This window comes from Chenopodium quinoa, unplaced genomic scaffold, assembly GCF_001683475.1.
Source record: "Chenopodium quinoa cultivar QQ74 unplaced genomic scaffold, ASM168347v1, whole genome shotgun sequence".
NCBI lineage: Eukaryota > Viridiplantae > Streptophyta > Magnoliopsida > Caryophyllales > Amaranthaceae > Chenopodium > Chenopodium quinoa.
In genome coordinates, this window is record NW_018742798.1 from 3,440,063 (window position 1) to 3,453,798 (window position 13,736).

General features: G+C 33.2%; 1 long non-coding RNA gene across 1 annotated transcript; it reads right to left on the reverse strand.

Annotated features, from left to right (window-relative positions):
• Positions 1 to 4,516: 4,516 nt before the first annotated feature.
• LOC110724975 lies at positions 4,517 to 5,958 on the reverse strand. The gene is made up of 2 exons (XR_002512110.1): positions 5,580 to 5,958; positions 4,517 to 4,910 (listed from the first exon to the last, which is right to left on the reverse strand). It is a non-coding gene; the product is annotated as an uncharacterized LOC110724975 (long non-coding RNA).
• Positions 5,959 to 13,736: the final 7,778 nt, after the last annotated feature.

Below are 13,736 nucleotides of genomic sequence, written 5' to 3' on the forward strand. Positions count from 1 at the left end.
ATAGCGAAAGCCCTTTACGATCTGGTTAATTGACGCATTGATGATTGACTATTATTGATTTTTGATATTGCATGATAATTTCTTATTGAATTGTTTTAACGTTTTACAATTATGGCTTGTAAAAGTATAGCAATATTGAATTGATGAATCGAGCAGATGTTAATTTGATATTAAATGCTATTTTCAATAGGAACTTAGAACTAGTAAATTGCGAGAGCCTGTTAGATCTATGTTGATTAATAAATTGCGAGAGCCTGTTAATCATGTTATTTATGCAATGTCAATGATTGATTATTATGTTTTACCCTGGAATATTATTTATTGGTGAACCTATACCCTAGGCCTTTTATTCATTGTTTCTCCTCCTACTTTTATTCTTTCCCACTTTTATTCTTAGTAGTTTAGTTTCCCTTCGATAATAATAATTTGTTACTCTATAATCTAGATTATATTAATTAGTTAGGAATAAAAAGAATTGTTTCCCTGTGGAATCGACCTTACTTCCCTATCTACTTTACTTAGAGGACTTAGGTATTTACTTTTGATTAGAGGATACGACTTTACCCTGTCAAAATTTGGCGTCGTTGCCGGGGAAACGGTTTTATTTTTTGGTTCTGATTATTTTTGTAGTCTAGATTATTTTCTTTCTGTCTCAGAGAGCGTCAGTTCTCTGAGGCAAATCTCACATTTGCTTCTAGTTTTTGTTTATGCCCAGGTGTTCCAGATCGGGGTACATCCCATTCGATCCCGAGATAGAACGTTCCTTCCATAGACAGAAAAATCTCTACAAGCAAATCCTGGCGGATTCTGGTGATAATAATAATAATCACCGCGATCTTCCAACTGGTTCTAGTGATTCAGAGGCATCATCAGACGCAGAATCAGAGATGACGGTTCCAAAGAAGCTTAGTGATTACTCACAACCAAAGCTTACAGATTTTCCACATCTCACCCCTACTCCGGCTCTTGATGGGGTTTAATTCGAAATTAAACCTCAATTTATAACGATGATAGAGAGGAAGCAATTTAGTGGAGCAAAGGGTGAAGACCCAAATCTTCACATTGCCGACTATTGTCAATATTGTAACACCATCAGGCAAGCTGGGGTCACTCAAGACAAAATCAGGGAGATTCTCTTTCCCTTCTCTTTAACTGGAAAAGCTAAATTGTGGTTTAATGGCTTAAATAGAACTGCACTTGGTATAACTGACTGGGAAACTCTTGTTTTGAATTTTTATAACAAGTATTATCCTGCAGAGAGAACGGCCGTACTACGGAGTGCGATTCAAAACTTTTCCCAAGAAGCCGATGAATCTTTATATGAGGCTTGGGAGAGGTTCAAGGATTTACAACGAGACTTCCCCCACCATAATTTAGCACAATGGTAGTTAATCCAAGCCTTTTATAATGGCCTTGGAAATTCTTCTCGAATAATTTTAGATTCTGCAGCTAGTGGGAGATTTATGAATCTTGATGTTGAAGATGCAGGTCAGGTTATTGAAGACATGGCGATACACAATTCCCAATATGGGAATCCTAAAGGATTTGCTAACAAGGGGAAGCATAGTGTTGACTCTGTATACTTTTTGCAAGCTCAGCTGACCTCTATTTGCCAAAAATTAGATAATCTGAGCACTGCTAATGTAGCTAATGTTTCTGCGATTAATAATAATTCTAATGAGGCTTTCTGTGAAAATTGTGGTATTATAGGTCATTGGGAACAAGATTGCAGGAGTTCCGTGGAGCAAGTTAATTTCTTTCAAGCTTATAGGCAGAATAACCCATACTCCAACACCTACAATCCTGGGTATAGGAACCATCCGTACCTTTCCTACCGGAGTACTAATGTTCAGAATCCACCACCACAAGAACCACAGGCGCCACAACAACAGCAGCAGAAATATTATCATCCCAATGTTGGCCAGAAGAACCAACCACAACAAACCTCCTCATCTTCCGACCCTTCTCTGGTGGAAATTAGAGCAATGTTGGTTAATATGCAAAAGCACATGGAGAGTAGAGATGCGACAATTGATCAAATTCTAGCACATAATAAAATTGTAGATAATCAAATTGCGCAACTTTCCGCTACTCTACAAGCCCGCCAACAGGGAGCTCTGTCGGCACAGCCGACCATGCCTACGGATCAAGCATTTGCAATTACTCTAAGGAGTGGTTCAAACTATGAAGGGCCCTCTATGCCCAGAGTTGATGAACCTGATTTATTAAATAATGCTAATCTTGATTCCGTTAAACCAAACAATGTAGTTAATAGCCCTACAAGGCTAAAGGATAGTACTAACACATCTAATTCTACATTGCAAGGTACGACTCCAGAGAAGGTGGCTACTCCAGATAAGAGTAATAATACTCCAAAGCCAATTATCAAACTTCCATTCCCCAATCGTCAATTGAAGACAAACTTGGATAAGCAGTTTGGTAAGTTCCTGGAGATGGTAAAAGATTTGAAGGTAACAGTTCCCTTCACTGAATTAATCACACAAATCCCCTTTACGATCTGGTTAATTGATGCGTTGATGATTGACTATTATTGATTTTTGATATTGCATGATAATTTCTTATTGAATTGTTTTAACGTTTTACAATTATGGCTTGTAAAAGTATAGCAATATTGAATTGATGAATCGAGCAGATGTTAACTTGATATTAAAGGCTATTTTCAAAAGGAACTTAGATCTAGTAAATTGCGAGAGCCTGTTAGATCTATGTTGATTAATAAATTGCGAGAGCCTGTTAATCATGTTATTTATGCAATGTCAATGATTGATTATTATGTTTTACCCTGGAATATTATTTATTGGTGAACCTATACCCTAGGCCTTTTATTCATTGTTTCTCCTCCTACTTTTATTCTTTCCCACTTTTACTCTTAATAGTTTAGTTTCCCTTCGATAATAATAATTTGTTACTCTATAATCTAGATTATATTAATTAGTTAGGAATAAAAAGACTTGTTTCCCTGTGGAATCGACCCTACTTCCCTATCTACTTTACTTAGAGGACTTAGGTATTTACTTTTGATTAGGGGATACGACTTTACCCTGTCAATAAGTTAAACATCCTAGAAATCATCTAGCCGTTTTCTATCTTCAATTTTATCTGGGAATTTTTCGATCTTTTCCGGAATATGTTTTTGCAATATTATTTTTCCTGATTTAAACTCTAATCCTAGAAACTCATTTTCTTGTTTAGCATAAACACATTTATCTTTTCCAAGCATTATACCATGCTCAGCACATTTTTGGGTTACAGCTTTAAGATCATTCCTATGTTGTTCTAAATCTTTCGAGAATATTATAATATCATCTATGTAAACCAAACAACAATGATTAAGTTCTCTAAAAATATTATTCATTCTTCTCTAAAATACCCGTGGAGCATTTTTTAATCCAAAAGGCATTACTAACCATTCATAATGCCCTTGAGGGACACTAAATGCAGTTAATGGTGCTTTCTTTTTCCAATTTAATTTACCAGTAGCCATTTTTACAATCCATCTTAGAAAACCATGTGGCCCTTTGTATTCTATTAAATAACACACTTTATTAATGTAATAGCCATCAAAGACAGTATTCTCATTTGGCTGTTTATAATTAATGGCCATTCTAGCTTTACCTCTTTTTTCTTCTACATGATTTCTTACCATGAATGTTGGACTATTATGAGGACTTTTGCTCTTCCTAATCAACTTTTTATTCAGCAATTCTTTTATTTGTTCATCAAATTTCAATATATCTTGGTTAGCATATGCCTTATCCTTTTCCCAATGTTCTAATGGATTTGTTGAATATAGTTTTTCACATAATTTTTCTTGTTGCTTATTTATATGATCTATTAATGATAAATCACAGTCAGAAATTCTAAGTGCAAACTCTCGTTGTGTAGGTGTAACCCTATCACTATGCTGGCTGCGTGCAAATTCTTCTAGTACATAATTAACCATAAGTAACACCCAAAAAGTGTTATATAAAGTGGTAAAAGTGTTATTATAAACAATAGGTAACACTTTAGTGGGTGATACATCCACCCATGTTACCTAAGGTCTTATGTAACATTTTGACTAACCTATGGTAACACTTTTAAAAGTGATACAATTAGCCCTTTTACGTAACACAATTTATATTATTAGTATCATTTCTTAAGTGTTACTTTTTATCTTTTATGTAACACTTACTTATCTTTAGTAACATTTTTCAATCATATAGTAGCACTTTAATTAACTTTATATATCACTTTAGCAAACTAATGTATCACCTAGTTGATTATTAGGTAACATTTTTCAATCATCAGTAACATTGTAATCAACATTATGTATTACTTTTTGCAAAATAATGTAACACCTTATTAATCAATTATTATTATTATTATTATTATTATTATTATTATTATTATTATTATTATTTATTATTATTATTATTATTATCATCTAATATATTCAACTTTTTAATTTTTTTAAATATAAAAATAGTATTATCATGTACAACAACCACGAATGTAAAATTAAATAATAGACAATAATTTCAATTGATATAATTTCATAGTTTCTTACAAAAAACATCCATAATTACACCAATTTGTTTGTTTAATCTAATAATTAAAACAAAAGGAAAGTCAACTTTATTCTATAGATCAGACCACCAAATTCCAAAAAAAGAAAAGTCAAAATAAGTCTATGTAGTTTCCAGACAACAGCTAGCAGTAACAGCGCGCAGACAGCAGCTAGTAGTAACAGCGCGTAAATAGTTAGCAGCAAGCAATAACAGCGCAAAGATAGCAGCAGAACAACACTGCCTGGTGGTGATAGTCCATGTAGTTAGCAGACAACAATAGCAGCAGGCTGATAGGAGCAGGCGAGGCAGCAATATTAGCAGTAGGCAACAGTAACAAGCCTGTAGAAATAAAACCAGCAATCGTCAATAATCTAGCTTTATTGAAATAAAAGAAAAACATGAATGCTAATCTATCTCAAATGAAAAAAGTGGTTCATAGCACGTTATATCTCATCTAAAACAATCCAGGTCCACTACTCCTACATTATTGAAAGTTAGTTACAAAAAAAAAAAAAAAAAAAAAAAAAAAAAAAAAGCAAACATAGGAGTAATGATCCATGAATGGCACATTGTAAATTCTCTCTTTCCTTTTATTACTTCAGTTTCTTAAAGGAACGACCAAGATTTATTGTCTTACTGAGGTCTTGAAGAACTTTATATAGATAGTTGTGGATAGAATTAGCAATTCTTGGTATTAGCTGCCATCACACAAGGGGGGCTAGGTACTGCAAAGTGTATCATGTAGTTTAGTGAGAGCCTAAAATATGGTTATTTTGTGATATATTCAGCATAAATATAGTAGCTTAGGGTTCAATTGTATTCAAATGAGTGTATAAATTTCAACAAAAATGCAATAGCTTAACTTGAGAATTAAAAAAAAAAAAAAAAAGATACACTACAAAACTTCCTACTTGCAGAATGAGTGAACTTTCACACTTATAATATAAATATAAATACAAGCTATATACTACTAAGTGCTAAGTGATTATTGAGGATGTACTACATTACCACTCAGCAATGAGAAAGAGGCAAAGAGAGGATGACTAGGATGTTAAGCAACTTAAGGCAGCTTAGGGTCCAGCAATGACTTGACTTGCTGTCTTCTTGATGCTGCTATTTTTTTTTTTTTTTTGACAAATTCTTGATACTGCTAATTAATTATTGATCAGAATAAAAAATAAAAAAAAAAACACATAATTAGAATTTAGAAAGAATAAATTAAAAAAGATATAATTAAAATTCAGGCTTCAAAAATCATTTATATATCAGAAATTAAAGTCGACAACTGACAAAATTGAAGGAGTTGGAGGTGAGCAGCCATGAGCTGTTGAGGAACTCCTTGTTTGATTAAAAAGAACTGATAATGAGACTAATAAAGCAGGTTTATATCTACCTCAAATGTGGACGTCTTTGCTCCAACCATTGTTATGTACTTATGTCCGCCATTGATTAGTTTTTTTTTTTGAAAAAATGTAGAAAATTCCACTTATAAGATGTTGGTGGATTTCTACTCAAAATACGAGCATCTCTACTTCGATCACTAGGACCATTGCTATGGCCGCCACCAGCGAAACAATAAAAACTCAAAAAGTTTCGCCTTTGAGAAGAAATAAACGTATAAGAGAAACAAATTACCACAATTTGGATTTTGGAGTTAATTAACTCAAACAAATGCCTATTTACAACAAATAATTTCATAAAAATCATCATATACCCAAGAACAGAACAAAAATTCAAAAATTGTATTAAAAAGAAGAAAATTCGAAGAAAAAGGGTGAAATTCAAGTTATGCGGAAATCAGAATGAATAACAAAAATCTAATCAATAAATGTTACCCCTTGCAATGAATATGCAGCAAAAATAAACCCTAGATCGAAATTATTGACAATGCAAAATCAAAAATCAAAGAAAACTCACAACTTTCGATTGTTAAAAGTGGCGTATTTTCTGTAGTTAACGCCGCTCGTTGGTCCATCCCGTCGGTGTTCTTGACTGTGACAACGGTCCTCCGACTGCTCCATCCTCTTCCTGCATAGCTTGCTTTGCCTCACCTTAGAGGAGAGAGAAGAAGACATAAAGTAAAAATAAAAAAGGAACAAAACAAAACCAAAACAGTGAAAAAAGAAAAAAAAATGGGCGAAAATATCATTTGATATTTTGAGGAGTAAGTAACTAGGGATGATATAGAAAATTATAAATACGGCTAGTGTTAGGGGTGAGCAAGACCGGGTACCCGGTCATATTTGTAATACCCGGATCCGGAACCGGTTATAATCGGGTCCCAAGAATTGGAACTGGTCCCGGAACCGGTTAATACCGGATCCAAATTTTTTGGAACTGGTCCCGGACCCGGTAGGAACCGGTTCCAAAACCGGGTACCCGGTATTATTCAACGTAGTAAAATACTGTTTTTTTCTTTATAATTGTTATATAATATATTATTATATATAATGGAATTTTGCAGGCTAGTTATATTAACATAATAATATCCCTAAATTAGTTTTGGAGGCTAGCAAAATACAAATATTTCAAAATACAAATATTACAAACTAATAAGCCAAAAAGTACCAATTCAACAACCTAAAATATCAGTACAACAAACTTCAACAATGCTGCAAAGTCCAAACATCCAAACATAACCAAAACAACTACTTAAATAAAAGTTCAGAAAAAAAAAGGGAAGAAAAGGAAGGGCAGCAACAGGCAGCAGCTGAGCACACCATCAGCAGGCAGCAGCTGAGCACACCATCAGCCAGCAACAAGACCAGCAGCAAGTCAGCAACCATCTAAGCAACGGAGAAAGACAGCATACAGCAGACAACAAAGCAAAGAGGCAGCAGCCAACAAGGAAGCACAAATTCCCTATAAACAAAAGCCAAAATGTCCTTAGAATATTTGTCATTTGATATCTTTTCATACAATATAATTAAGAATACAATTATACAAACCTTTGTCACATCAATTATTTCCAACAAATTCATTAACTTGTGTGATGCCAGTGTCACTACCATCCAATTCTAAAAAAAACAGTAAACAATATAAGTAATAAACTTAGAGAAATAAAATAGATAAATATACAAAATAATAGAAGTATTAGTGTATTACCTTCTTCATATTTTTGAACATCCTCAAGGAAGCGCTCAATATCAATGCATACATTTGACGCCCTTAACCAATCTTGAGTACAAACTAAAGCTTCCACCATATTTGGCCCCAAACTACTACGAAATTGATCAAGTATGCGACCCGATGTACTAAATGCGGATTCACTAGAAACCGTAGAAATTGGTATAGCCAAAATGTCCTTAGCCAATGTTGACAATACTTTGTATTTGTCACTTTTTTCTTTCCACCAACCCAAAATATCAAACATTTCCCCTTCAACCCTTCTCTCCCGAGCTTCTTCAAGATAATAATCCAATTCACTTTTTTCAACAATAAAATCACTTTCTTCCTCATCAAAATCATCATAAAACTTTTTCATTTGCTCACTATTTGAAGAGCTCAAGTTTTCAGAACCATTATCCACATTGGCAACATTAATATTACGATTATTCTTGGAAGAGGAAGAAGCAATAATAGCATCATAATGGTTAAATAACTTCTGAACATTGTCATACAAATTGTCACAAATAACATCGACTTTGGCAAAGTCGTTAGGATAAAGTTTTTTAAAAGAATACTTCAAAAACCTAAGCTTATATCGAGGATCTAAAACAACCGCAACTAACATCATGATATTAGTTTTACCGAGATCCCCATAATACTTATCAAACTTTTCCCTCATTTGTCTACCCATAATACGAATATCCATATTTGTAGAGTTTTCCCATTCTATCAAACAACTTAACACCTCCAAAACCTCGTGAAAATACAAGTTTGTAGTAACATATAAACTACCCGACATTTTCTTTGTAGACTCATAAAATAATTTCAAACACAAAGACAACACTTTAGCATTTACCCAATCTTCTTGTGTAGGTACTCCATCCTTGAGTTCCCTACTAAAATCAGGATCATCTTCCGCAAACCTATTAAAAGCTTTTTCAAATTTCAATGCGGTTTCAAGCATGAGAAAGGTAGAATTCCATCTAGTTGCCACATCAAGACAAACTGAACCTTTACAAGAAACTTTAACCAACATAGAAGAGTGTGCAAACAATTTAGCTCTAGAAGGTGAACTCCTCACATATCTAACAGCAGCACGAATTCGAGCAATCGAAGACTTCACACTAGATAAACCATCTTTCACAATCAAATTTAGAACATGACAAGCACATCTCATATGAAAAAATGAACCCTCCAAAACAAGTTTATCATGAAAATGTGTTTTCAAATATCCAACCGCCACATCATTTGAACTAGCATTATCAACAGTTAAAGAAAACAATCGATCCTCAATCTCCCATTTAAGAATACATGCCTCCACAACTTTTCCAATTTCCTTACCTTTATGACTATCCATTAATTGAAAATTTAAAATTCTTTTATGCAACTTCCAATTATCATCAATAAAATGAGCAGTCAAACAAAGATAATTAAAATTTTGAATGGAGGTCCAACAATCAGTTGTTAGTGACACTCTCGATTTCAAACACCCAATTAATTTCTTTAATTTTCCACTTTCACAAACAAATATATTCTTCACATCTCTTGCAACTGTAAAACGTGAAGGTATATGAAATTGAGGTACAGCAACACTACAAAAATACCTAAAACCTTCACGCTCAACAATAGAAAATGGTTGTTCATCAACAATAACCATTCTTGCCAAACCAAGTCTACAAGCAGTTTCATCAAATTTCCAATTAGAGACTATAGTAGCATCAGATTCAGGAGACTTGTAAACAGAAATGAGTTTTTGCTTTTTGTCTACATTTGGAGGGTATTTTGAACATGCACCAAGGTGTTTCTTTAATGAAGAAGTTCCATTATTAGTATTACCTGTTAGCATTTTCTCACAATATTTGCATTTGACTTGAACAATTTTTTTGGTTACTGGATCTCTAAAATCCCAAAAATGGTTCCAGTATTCAGACTTCCTCTTGTCACCAACCTTGGTTGATTTGGTTGTTGCATTCTCGTTTCCAACCTCACTTTCATCATCCATAGGGACTGACGAATTGTCGGTATTGCTCATAGTTCTGAAATAGGAACAAATTAAACTTTAATAAGACATAAACATTACACAAAGTGAGAGTGATTATATGCATTACACAAATACATACAACAGTCAGAACTGATATTGTCTCACTCACATAAACACAAAGAAAGAAAGGAGAGACAATATGCACAGATCCTAGTACATCATCTTCATGAAGAATACAAAAAGGAATTGGAACTTAATAAAGAAAAAATGGTAATTAATCTTATGAAAAGAAGGTTCCTTTAGTTGTTGAAACACTTTCTCCTCTATAAAAACCTTTTAAACAAGCAGAATTCTACATAGAAATCCAACTGTAGTTCCTGCACATGCATCACCATCTACATCTTTCTCCACAACTACAAATTTCAGAAAAGACCAGCTCAATAAAACAAGAAATAGATCTGAAAATCTGAAAAAAACAAGGTAAACCAATATCATGATAACTAGATTAAAAAAAAAAAAAAAACACTATTGCAAAGATGCAAGGTGAATGTGATCAGAAGATGGGATTGTAGTGTAGTGTAGTATGATTTTTTTATTTAATCATTCAGTCAGGAAAAAAATTCAACAAAAAATTTTTGAACTTTGGGAAATATCTCCTCTAAAGAAATTTTTCCACTAATCCATCGCAAGTGGTAAAAGCCAAAAGATAGAACATTGAGTTATTGACTCTGTTTCTTCCAATGTTTTTAACTCTATCAGGGAGAATGCAAGCAGCAAACATAACATCATTAAAACGAAACCCCAGTGTACCCACCTCATGTACTGAGATCAACACCACAATGTTAACAGCCAAACAACAACTTCTATAAAAGCAATGACTGAACTAAACATGTACAGCAACTAAAAATGGTACCCACCAATTAATACTCAATAAGAATCTATTCAAACACCCAGAAATTGCAGAAAAAGACTATAAGTGCAGTCAATTTGTACCAATTCATTGATTTCAGCATATTAAACACTCGTAACACCCTCAGAAATTGAAGAAAATAAAAATTAAAATTAACATAAACACTCTAACTATCTCCAAAGAAAATGCAAGCAGTAATAAACAGTACCAGAGATCTACATATGCAAGATGAAACAAAAAGCAAACAAAGTGAGAAAAATACTTACGAAAGAGACAGTCGTTCGGTGGCTTGATGAGAACGAAAGAGAGGATGAGATTTTGAGTACCAAGAGAAAAATACTTACGAAAGAAGACCGAGAATCAGTGAATTGATGAGAACGAAAGAAGACAAGATGAGATTTTCAGAGGAGAACAGAGAAGATTGAGAATGAACAGAGAAGAACAAAACCCTAGCAAAAATGAATTCAATGAAATGAGGAGGCTTAGTGGCTGACAGAAACCCTAGCAGAAATGAGTTGGATGAAATGGGCCTAATGTTGTATTGGACTGTGGATTGTTGGGTTTTTTAAAAAAAAATAATTTTTTATAACTAAATCAGTACCGGTTCCGGGTACCCGGATTGTCTGGATCCGGGACCGGGTACCCGGAACTGGAATTGGTTTAAACCGGGTACCCAGTGGGTACCGGGTCCGAAATTTTAGGACCCGGTCCCGGAACCGGTTACAACCGGGTCCGACATTTTGGACCCGGTCCCGGAACCGGTGGGACCAGTTCCGGGTCCGGACCCGGCGGATCCTAACCGGTTCCGGGTCCGGTACCGGGTACCCTGGGTCTTTGCTCACCCCTAGCTAGTGTTACCATATTTTTCAAAAAAAAAAAAAAAAAAAAAAAAAAAAATAGTGTTGCCATAAAATGTTACCTATTTTAAAAGTGATACTTTATAATGTTACTTATGATAAAAGTGTTACCTTCAATGTTACCTTCTACAAAAATGTTACTAAAGTGTTACTTATCATTCTAATAATTTTGCATTTTAAAAAGTGTTACTAAAACGTGTTACATAAACTCAATTATACTAGTGTTCCATAATCTGATGAGTATAAGCCTTTGTTATTTTTTGTATAGGAACAGAATGACCATTAATAGTAAAGATTATTTGACCAATGGTTCGAGTGCATGGAGAGTATAACCTTTGAAAGTTATTTCATATTATCTTATCATGATTAGATTGATCATTAGCCCATAAAATAGGAATAATACATTGAACTCCTCCAATTTCTATTGGTAATTCTTCAATTATTTCCGTATGCATCATGACACTATTATGAGCAATTTTAACTTGCATAGGATTTAGCCTTTTTCCACAAGAATTCTGGGAATAATGATCTTTTTCCAAAACATGTAGAACAACCACTATTAATAGTCTATTAATATATGCACATAATTTATATTTATTATAATCTTTAATGCATATATCAATTGGAACATAAATGCTATTAAGATTAGTACCGGATATTTCATTACAGGCTTCCATTTGCATATTGAATTCATCTTCATATACTAGTTCACTCACAGTTTTGGTTTTATATCCAATTACCTTTCTTTTATCAATAATAGAATTATTCGGATCTTCATGCACTTCTAAATTAGAACATGAACCAATATCTATACTATGTCTTGCTGGTTGCTTTAAGGCTTTCTTAGCTTCATATTTTTCATTTAACTTTTTTATTAAAGCCAATATTTCTTCTTCATCTTCTTCGGGTTTCTCATTGACTTGTTTTTTCATCCTTATTATAGTTGAATTTTGTCTACTTAGACTTGGTGTTATAAGACTCATACTTCTCTGCATTTTAGGATTAGTAGTTACCCCAATATGAAGTAATCTTGAGTCATCAATTAACATCTTACTTGACCTATTTTTTACTGCAGGATTCATGAACAATTTTTCCCAAGTTTTTCTATTTCAATCTCATTAGGATCTACTTTTATAGGTGTGATTTTCTTCTTAGGGCCTCCTCCTTGCTCATATTTCTGAGCATCTACTATTTGTTTCTTGAACGATGAATCTATATTGTTAACTAACTTATAGACTACCTTCCATCTTAATTGTATAGGTCGAGTTCCTTTATGCATGTTTACTCCATCAGTTAATAACTTGATTGCTAGAAACTTTATAGCATATGAATCTTTTATCATAAGTAACATTATAAAGTATCACTTTTAAAATAGGTAACATTTTATGGTAACACTATTTTTTTTTTTGAAAAATATGGTACACTAACCGTATTTATAATTTTCTATATCATCCCTAGTTACTTACTCTTCAAAATATCAAATGATATTTTCGTCCTGTTTTTTTTTTCTTTTTTCACTGTTTTGGTTTTGTTTTGGATATCATTGTTTACATTAATGTTTTCATTAATAATTTCTTCTCCAACATCATTATTATCCATTACTCTTTTACCTGGTTTATTTTCAATCTTTTGCTTAACCACTTCTATAAGTAGAAAGTCTAGATCATCTAGTTTCATTAATCCCATTTGTTGATATAAATCTTCTCTAAAGTAGCATAGTTATTTTCCTCTACTACATTATCATCAACAATCCCTTTTTCAAAAATTATTTTCATGATATCATTTATCTTATCAGGGTCTTCTTCTTTATCAAACAAGATTTGCAATTCTTCAATTGGTTTCTCCCGAAGATGATGGCTCGTCTTTAGTTTCTTCGTTATTTTCTTGATTACTAGTAGGTCTTTTAGGGAGTTATACAATAAACTTCTTATTTTTATCTAGATTTTGAAAAGGATATTTATATTTATAAGGAACAATTTTTTCCTTACTAGATGATACTTCTTTATTTTATTTTTTTGAAAAGTAAGATACATTGAGGAGCTTAGGTACGTCTTCTCGCAAGACTGTGACCTAAACTATCAAGGAGTAAAAAATAAGAAAATTTACTATCTAAAAATGGATATATATCTTGATGAGTCGGAGTAGAGTAGCCGAGAGAGGCAACATAGTCTGATGCCCGATTGCCTTCCCGATATATGTGTCTTGCCTGAAAATTCGTAAAAGAATCCAAAATAGCCTTGGCATCCACCATAAGAAGCTGAAGTTTCCATGGACAGGTGAAATAACCCTGCAAAATATTAATAACAGTA